Here is a 9,514-nt window from a genome sequence, read left to right on the forward strand (position 1 = left end):
AAATAGAGTACCTCCAGTGCTCACGTTACATGTATACTGTCACATTTGTAAACAAATATGGCGTCTGGAATCTGCTGGGTGCAAGGTTCGTATAGCAGAAGAGAAGACATAATCGCAAAGTACGAAGAATATACATCGTAAAAATATTATTGCAGAATAATTATTTAAAGAATTTGGAGGTGTTTGTTTTGAGGTGTCGAATATATGTGTGTGTAGTTCAGGTGGCTTATAAATCCGATTTTGACAATTTAAAATAGCTTAACCTTCGTACTCGGTTATACAATCAGGTGAAATGTTAAAATGGCTTAAACTTCATACTTGTTAATAACAATCAGAACAAATCCAAAACGATGTTCCGAAATACCGGCAACGGCATTGCCGCAGTGAATACACCGGTTCCCGTAAGATCACCGAAGTTAAGCCCTGTCGGGCGTGGTCGGCACTTGGATGGGTGACCATCCAAGCGGCCATGCGCTGTTGCCATTTTTCGGGTGCACTCAGCCTCGTGATGCCAAATGAGGAGCTACTCGACCGAATAGTAGCGGCTTCCGTCAAGAATACCATCGTAACGGCCGGAAGAACGGTGTGCCGACCCCACGCCCCTCCTATCCGCATCCTCCTCTGAGGATAACACGGCGTTCGGATGGTCCCGGTAGGAAGTCATTTCAACCATCTGAGGATGTCACCAGAACAGTTCCATGTTGTTCGTGAAAGTACAATTAAAGACACACACACATTCACGAAACAATTGAATGCAGAAAACTGAGAATGTTGGTAACACTTACAAAAGACACAGTGCTTTTTTTATCTTCCAATATAGTGTCTTGTTTCTCCACTAGGCAGTGCCGCAAGTTCCTCCAAAAAATCGTAACACAACACACACACACACACACACACACACACACACACACACACACACACACACACACACAAATGTCTTACTAACTAATGTAAACCCAACCGATGATGGAGATTTAAACCTTTGAAACACGTCGTAAACTTGTTGTTTCATGTACTGAACAAATGATTATTATTGCAATTTTTAATTTCAGATTGTTACTGAAAGGGATTCTTATTCGAGTGTCACATCTCAAGAAATGCTCACTAAAATCATTAAATGAGTTCGTAAATTGAATGTGATTATAGGAGACTGTAATTTTCCTTCTAGGGACAAGCTCACGAACTAATACTGTGGCTTTTTTCTGATAATATTATATTTGTAAACAAATTGACGAGAAAATGCTGAGAATGTTATGATGCTGAAAGAATGGACACATTAAACATGTTCTTGTGATACAAGTAGTTTTCATTGCAGCTAATTTATTATCACACTCCGTCGATTTCTTTCCCGCAACGATTACGACCGAGTCGCCTTGCTCGTGAAGGTTGACGCGAGTCCTGATAGCCTCTAGTACGCATGGAAACCGAGTTTAAACGAACAAAATACGAAACTTTCGGTGCTAGCTCTTGACGAACATGTCCTCGCCTCTGTATGCCGGAACCACCAGACAATGGCTTAAAAGCAGGACCATCCTATAATCGGTCTGCAAATTTAAAGACCTGGGGTCGTACATACAGAGGGACGGAGGACTGGAAAGCGAGATACAACACCGAACAAATTGCGGTTGGAACAACTGGAGAAAAATGAATGGAGTGCTGTGTGACAAGAAGGTGAACATTGGGTTGAAAGGGAAAGTGTACAAGTCGATGGTAAGGCCTGCTATGATATACGGGGCAGAGACATGGGTCCGCAGCTCGCGGTCGTGCGGTAGCGTTCTCGCTTCCCACGCCCGGGTTCGATTCCCGGCGAGGTCAGGGATTTTCTCTGCCTCGTGATGACTGGGTGTTGTGTGCTGTCCTTAGGTTAGCTAGGTTTAAGTAGTTCTAAGTTCTAGGGGACTGATGACCATAGATGTTAAGTCCCATAGTGCTCAGAGCCATTTTTGCAGAGACATGGCCAATCACAGTAGCCCAGGAAAGGAAGATGGAAGTGGCGGAAATGAGGATGCTGAGGTGGATGTGTGGGGTAACAAGGAAGGACAGGATTAGAAATGAATTTGTTAGAGGAGCGGTGAAAGTGGGACCTATGGGGAAAAAGATACAAGGTGGTACGGACACCTGCAGAGAAAAGGGGGAAGAGTATATCGGAAACAGAGTTGAAGAGATAAAGATTGAAGGAGCGGGAAGGATAAGATATCCGGGGACCTAAGGGAGAAAGAATGGAAAAAGGAAGAGGCAATGGATTGAGTACTATGGAGGAGAAGGATCCAGAAGAGCAACGCCGACCCTACTTGACGTGGGACAAGGCGACGATAAAGAAAGAGAGAAAGAAAGAAAGATTACAGTCCTGGTGAAATCAGCGTTTTGGCCTTCAACAAGCGGCAAGTATTGTTGCCGTCCGTGTCCGTTGTGTTTCGATCTTCCGGACAAATGTCCCGGGTCTGCGCGCTTAGCAGGACAGAGCGTGGTCACAGACAGCTACTCGGCCGCTCCGGAAGTCGGCGTCTCGCTAATTAACAGCCCCAGGGCTGCACAAGGCGATGGCTGGCGACGCCTGCATCACAGATCCCCGCCAGCTGTCGATGGCCGGTGTCTGCTGTCTGCGAGTCGGAGCGCGAAACTATGAGCACACGGCCTGTCGACAAAACGCGAATAGCCACTCGCTCGCACCACGTGCCTCCCTAGGGTAGGACTGTAACACGGCTAGATTTTGTACCAAACGTATCCGGTATTGTGGAGACGCATACCCGTTACAACCATTCGTTACTATTCACTTTCGTTGCTGAAATCATCACCCAGTTTTTTTTTTATTTTTATTTTTTGTGGACTCTTTGGTTCAAATGGCTGTGAGCACTGTGGGACTTAAAATCTGATGTCGTCCGTCCCATAGAACTTAGGTTTAAGTACCTAACTAACCTAAGGACATCACACACATCCATGCCCGAGGCAGGATTCGAACCTGCGATCGTAGCGGTTGCGCGGTTCCAGACTGAAGCGACTAGAACCGCTCGTTTGTGGACCCTCCTCTGACTTTAGTTTACACGGTGATATTAGGTTAAATTCATTTAGTGAAAGTGGTTTAGGATATGGCTGGAGACAATGTACACTTCGGTTTCGTTTCGTGAGTGCCGTTTCAGGTCTGAAATGAAAGTTTTGGCAGCTGCACGACTTGTGACGCAATAAATGCTTGTCTGCCTGAAATCTCTGCATAAGAAAAGGAATAAGAGACCAGAATGTGTGTTCGTGATTTGGATAAAAAGTAGGTCAGCTTCGTTCCTGATCGGTCTTACTAAAATAAATTATTGTGGAAGACGCGTGAAGTCGTTTCAGCAAAAAAAATGTTCAAATCTGTGTGAAATCTTATGGGACTTAACTGCTAAGGTCATCAGTCCCTAAGCTTACACACTACTTAACCTAAATTATCCTAAGGACAGACACCCATGCCCGAGGGAGGACTCGAACCTCCGCCGGGACCAGCAGCACAGTCCATGACTGCAGCGCCTGAGACCACTCGGCTAATCCCGCGCGGTCACGTTTCAGCTATCTGAGGATGTCACCAGAACAGTTCCATGTTGTTCGTGAAATAACAATTAAACACACACACACACACACACACATTCACAAAACAATTGAATGCAGAAAACTGAGAATGTTGGTAACAGAAGAACAAATGAAACTCACTATTCAAAAGATGGCAGTTACAGTGATGTGTAACGTAAACAGTGAAGTGAAAGTAAACTGTAAGATGTCCACCTGGTTGCCAGATGAGAAAAAGCACTTTGCTTGCAAGCAATGAATTAGAAGTTACCTGTAAGTACCTTTCCATTCCATAAATAAAACGTTAAGGAACTGTTTTTAAATCTATAACCTAGATGTGAAACCATAACCTATGTGTAAAAATGGGCAAATCATGTAATATTTCAGAACACGCACTGAAGATGCCTTGTAAAAAAGGCAACAAGCGTCTGGGTGCATAAATAAAAAATAAAAATTTCGATGTGCAGCATACAAAGAAGATATTTTCTTTGAAACAACTGAAATTTACACTACTGGCCATTAAAATTGCTACACCAGAAGAAATGCAGATGATAAACGGGTATTCATTGGACAAATATATTACACTAGCAGTGACATGTGATTACATTTTCACGCAATTTGGGTGCATAGACCCTGAGAAATCAACACCCAGAACAACCACCTCTAGCCGTAAGAACGGCCTTGATACGCCTGGGCATTGAGTCAGACAGAGCTTGGATGGTGTGTACAGGTACAGTTGCCCATGAAGCTTCAACACGATACCCCATCTCTTGACTCAGGGATCGAGACGTGGCTACACGATCCGTTACAGCCATGTGGATAAGATGCCTCTCATCTCGACTGCTAGTGATACGAGGCCATTGGTATCCAACACGGCGTTCCGTATTACCCTCCTGAACCTGATACGAGGCCATTGGTATCCAACACGGCGTTCCGTATTACCCTCCCGAACCCACCGATTCCATATTCTGCTAATAGTCATTGGATCTCGACCAACGCGAGCACCAATGTCGCGATACGATAAACCGCAATCGCGATAGGCTACAATCCGACCTTTATTAAAGTCGGAAACGTGATGGTATGCATTTCTCCTCCTTACACGAGGCATCACAACAACGTTTCACCAGGCAACGTCGGTCAACTACAGTTTGTGTATGAGAAATCGGTTGGAAACTTTCGTCATGTCAGTTCGTTGTAGGTGTCGCCACCGGCGCCAGCCTTGTGTGAATGCTCTGAAAAGCTAATCATTTGCATATCACGGCATCTTCTTCCTGTCGGTAAAATTTCGCGTCTGTAGCACGTCATCGTCGTGGTGTAGCAATTTTAATGGCCAGTAGTGTAAATTAAAAAGAGCTGGCGCCGCGCACGTTTGGAACACATTGTGAAATCTGCCGGAGAGGAAGACCAGGACATGGATTTTAATAATACACGAGTGCTAGACAAAGGAAGTAACATTTACAGAAAGCGAGACCAGGAAGCAGTTTGGAATTTCTAAGAATGCAATTTCAGTAGAGATGACGGCTACAGTCTTCCGGCTTCGTGGCTGCCCTCTGTCAAGGAAATACGAGGGCCATTCCGAAAGTAAGGTCCGATCGGTCACGAAATGGAAACGACTATGAAAATCCGATAAAGCTTTGCACAGATGTGTTGGGTAGTGTCTCTAGTATAACCCCAGTTAGCATCACGTCGCTCTTCTCATTTCTGAGCTCGCAGTGAGTGCGTAAAGATGTCTAGACAATAGTGTCTGCCGCCAAGTACGGGGGCCTGGTGAGAAATTTCCCCTGAAGCTATGCAGCTAACATTACATAACTGTCGTGCTGTTTCGTCTTCAAGACAATTCTCAGCCGCATTCTGCAGGGGCAATGAAGATGCTCCTGCATCGTTTTCAAATGGAAATGTGAGATTACCCACAATACAGCCCGTAATTGTCTCCCTCTGAGTTTCAGCTCAGGTCACATGAACCGCTGGTTATGAAGACAACATTTCGGCACAAGACAACGAGCCGTAGGCCAGCGTAGAGAATTGGCGGAGAGCACTGGCGGCTGCCTTCTATAGCGAGGGTATGGGAAAGTTGGTACAACGCTACGATACACGTCTAAGTCGGGTCGGCGACTATGGAGATAAGTAGCTGCAAGGTGTATCTAACTGTTGCAAATAAAACATTTTTGATTTTTACCGTGGTTTCCATTTCGCGACCTATCGGACCTTACTTTCGGAATAGCCCTCGTATCTACCGAGGGACGGCCCACGAGAAACGTCAACGATTAGCAAGCCAGCTGGGCCGCACGACAGCAGTAGTATTTTGATAGCAATTTATTTATTTGACTTTCACCATCTCCTGTCACACTTACACAGTGATGTCGGCTTACCAGTGGTAACCTGAAGAATATTACGCTAAAACTCGTTCGCTAAAGCGCAGGAGCCAGCCGTTGTGGCCGAGCGGTTCTAGGCGCTTCAATCCGGAACCGCGCTGCTGCTACGGTCGCAGGTTCGAATCCTTCCTTGGGCATGGATGTGTGTGATGTCCTCAGGTTAGCTACGTTTAAGTAGTTCTAAGTCTAGGGGAGTGATGACCTCAGATGTTAGGTCCCATAGTGCTCAGAGCCATTTGACGCATTTGAAAAGCGCAGGAGAACATCATTTTACAAGGCACTGGTTTCCGACAGTGTTCGGTGACCACCCGAAAGGTGTTTAACTAGATGCCAGGAGGCAGGTCGAACGTCGAGGCTAGAAGTTTGATGAGGAGTCTGTGGCGGCTTAATCGCCCATAAGATTTTATCTGCAAGGAGAAAGCCTTCGGGCTTATACTATGAATTTTCTGCCAACCAGTGCTGTAACCGCAAGTTGATAGTCGCTATGCTACACTCCTGGAAATTGAAATAAGAACACCGTGAATTCATTGTCCCAGGAAGGGGAAACTTTATTGACACATTCCTGGGGTCAGATACATCACATGATCACACTGACAGAACCACAGGCACATAGACACAGGCAACAGACCATGCACAATGTCGGCACTAGTACAGTGTATATCCACCTTTCGCAGCAATGCAGGCTGCTATTCTCCCATGGAGACGATCGTAGAGATGCTGGATGTAGTCCTGTGGACCAGCGTTCGTGCTGGACGTGCAGACCGCGTGAGACGACGCTTCATCCAGTCCCAAACATGCTCAATGGGGGACAGATCCGGAGATCTTGCTGGCCAGGGTAGTTGCCTTACACCTTCTAGAGCACGTTGGGTGGCACGGCATACATGCGGACGTGCATTGTCCTGTTGGAACAGCAAGTTCCCTTGCCGGTCTAGGAATGGTAGAACGATGGGTTCGATGACGGTTTGGATGTACCGTGCACTATTCAGTGTCCCCTCGACGATCACCAGTGGTGTACGGCCAGTGTAGGAGATCGCTCCCCACACCATGATGCCGGGTGTTGGCCCTGTGTGCCTCGGTCGTATGCAGTCCTGATTGTGGCGCTCACCTGCACGGCGCCAAACACGCATACGACCATCATTGGCACCAAGGCAGAAGCGACTCTCATCGCTGAAGACGACACGTCTCCATTCGTCCCTCCATTCACGCCTGTCGCGACACCACTGGAGGCGGGCTGCACGATGTTGGGGCGTGAGCGGAAGACGGCCTAACGGTGTGCGGGACCGTAGCCCAGCTTCATGGAGACGGTTGCGAATGGTCCTCGCCGATACCCCAGGAGCAACAGTGTCCCTAATTTGCTGGGAAGTGGCGGTGCGGTCCCCTACGGCACTGCGTAGGATCCTACGGTCTTGGCGTGCATCCGTGCGTCGCTGCGGTCCGGTCCCAGGTCGACGGGCACGTGCACCTTCCGCCGACCACTGGCGACAACATCGATGTACTGTGGAGACCTCACGCCCCACGTGTTGAGCAATTCGGCGGTACGTCCACCCGGCCTCCCGCATGCCCACTATACGCCCTCGCTCAAAGTCCGTCAACTGCACATACGGTTCACGTCCACGCTGTCGCGGCATGCTACCAGTGTTAAAGACTGCGATGGAGCTCCGTATGCCACGGCAAACTGGCTGACACTGACGGCGGCGGTGCACAAATGCTGCGCAGCTAGCGCCATTCGACGGCCAACACCGCGGTTCCTGGTGTGTCCGCTGTGCTGTGCGTGTGATCATTGCTTGTACAGCCCTCTCGCAGTGTCCGGAGCAAGTATGGTGGATCTGACACACCGGTGTCAATGTGTTCTTTTTTCCATTTCCACGAGTGTAGAATCCTTTTGCCTTTCTACAGTTCCTTTTGCTTGCGTGCTAATGTACAGAAATGTTCCCACTGCCATCAAGGGACACGCAATGAGGTCACGTGGCAGCCCGGAAACTCTCTGCCGAGTCCACTGGAAACCTAAACTTAGCACGCTGCCGAAGCCGATGCTTGCGACCGGAAACTCCTCCCACACGCATCGCTAACCCACGGAAAAAGCTGCCGAGCTGTGCATGGCTGATGTTCCGTACCATCTGTCAGGCCGACTTTTCTTAACCCCCCGGATTGAAGCACCGTTTGGTTAGCCGTTTCTAGGTAACCCTGTTGTGTGAAGGCACAGAAACGCTTTGTTAACTGACGACTGAAGGGTTTGGCTTTTTATTATTCGTGTCAGAACCATCAATGCAAAGGTAAACAAAAAAGAAATTACAGAATGCATAAAACCACTTAACCCTTCCAGCACCAATTTTATTTCTGTGAGAAAGACGTTAATGTCAAGTTATTTTAACTAACTATACCCGGTGAACTTCGTTATGCCTCTGAATATCTTTATATGTCATAGCTGACCCGGCAAACGTTCTTTTGCCATATAAATTGTCTCTAGTCTATGAGAATAATGTATACGTGTAACACAACGCATACCTGGCGAACTTCGTTCCGCCTCTGATAATCTTTATATGTTATAGCTGACCCGGCAAACGTTTAGCCATATAAATTATCTCTAGTCTATAGGAATAATGTATACGTGTAACACAATGTGTACGTGTAACACAATAGCTGTTGTTGGCGGGAGCTCGTGACACAAACAACAATAATGGCCGAAAACTGTGTATGGAGTGAGAAAAGGCTTTGGGGGAAGTCCGGCAGTATCGGCCACTTTTAGTTCTAGCGTTTCTACCGTAGTTCGCGCGGATTTAACAATTGCAGCTGATACACGGCTCTTCCATGAGCATACAAACATAGCGGCAATTTCGTCTCGAAACGTGTTCGCCAGCGTTATGAATAAGGCCAAGCGCACACGCATCGATTTTTATCGTACGTAAAAATATTGTACGATTAAATTCTTTTAGAGGAACAAAGGAGAGCATAGGAACTTGTTTGTTCCACTAAAAGAATTTGATCGTACGATATATTTCCTTACGGTAAAAATCGATGCGTGTGTGCTAGGCCTAAATGTCGGTTTGGCGAATGATGCGTGCTACCTGGTTAAACTACTCGGTCTAGTTACGTCGATTCAAAGAGGGATATTCGAGTCGTTGCTTTTGGTGCGTTTTCTTCAATTATCTATCGAATAGTGAAAAACTATCACCAGTAGACACCTGTCGGGGATAACTGATCAAGTGATTATTGATCAGTTAGCGACTGGGGTTGAAAATTATTAAATTACTAAAATCGCTATTACAAAATACGGGTTGGTGGTAGAAGGGTGCATATTTAGGGTTGCGTGTATTTTGTAATGCCACATCATAAAAAAATGAAAAGTTCTGTCCAAAAAATAAGAAAAAAATTTTGGGGGAGACCACCCTTTATCACTTAGGGGTATGAAAAATAGATTACGAACGATTGTCAGACCTACCGCATATACATGTAAAATTTCATCAGAATTGATCGAACCGTTTCGGAGGAGTATGGCAACTAACACTGTGACATGAAAGTTTTATATACACTCCTGGAAATTGAAATAAGAACACCGTGAATTCATTGTCCCAGGAAGGGGAAACTTTATTGACACATTCCTGGGG

General features: G+C 46.6%; 1 pseudogene; it reads left to right on the forward strand.

Moving 5' to 3' along the window:
- Nucleotides 1-365: 365 nt before the first annotated feature.
- LOC126263836 (5S ribosomal RNA) lies at nucleotides 366-483 on the forward strand (annotated as a pseudogene).
- The last annotated feature ends 9,031 nt before the right edge of the window (nucleotides 484-9,514 follow it).

Source organism: Schistocerca nitens, chromosome 6 (assembly GCF_023898315.1).
Source record: "Schistocerca nitens isolate TAMUIC-IGC-003100 chromosome 6, iqSchNite1.1, whole genome shotgun sequence".
NCBI lineage: Eukaryota > Metazoa > Arthropoda > Insecta > Orthoptera > Acrididae > Schistocerca > Schistocerca nitens.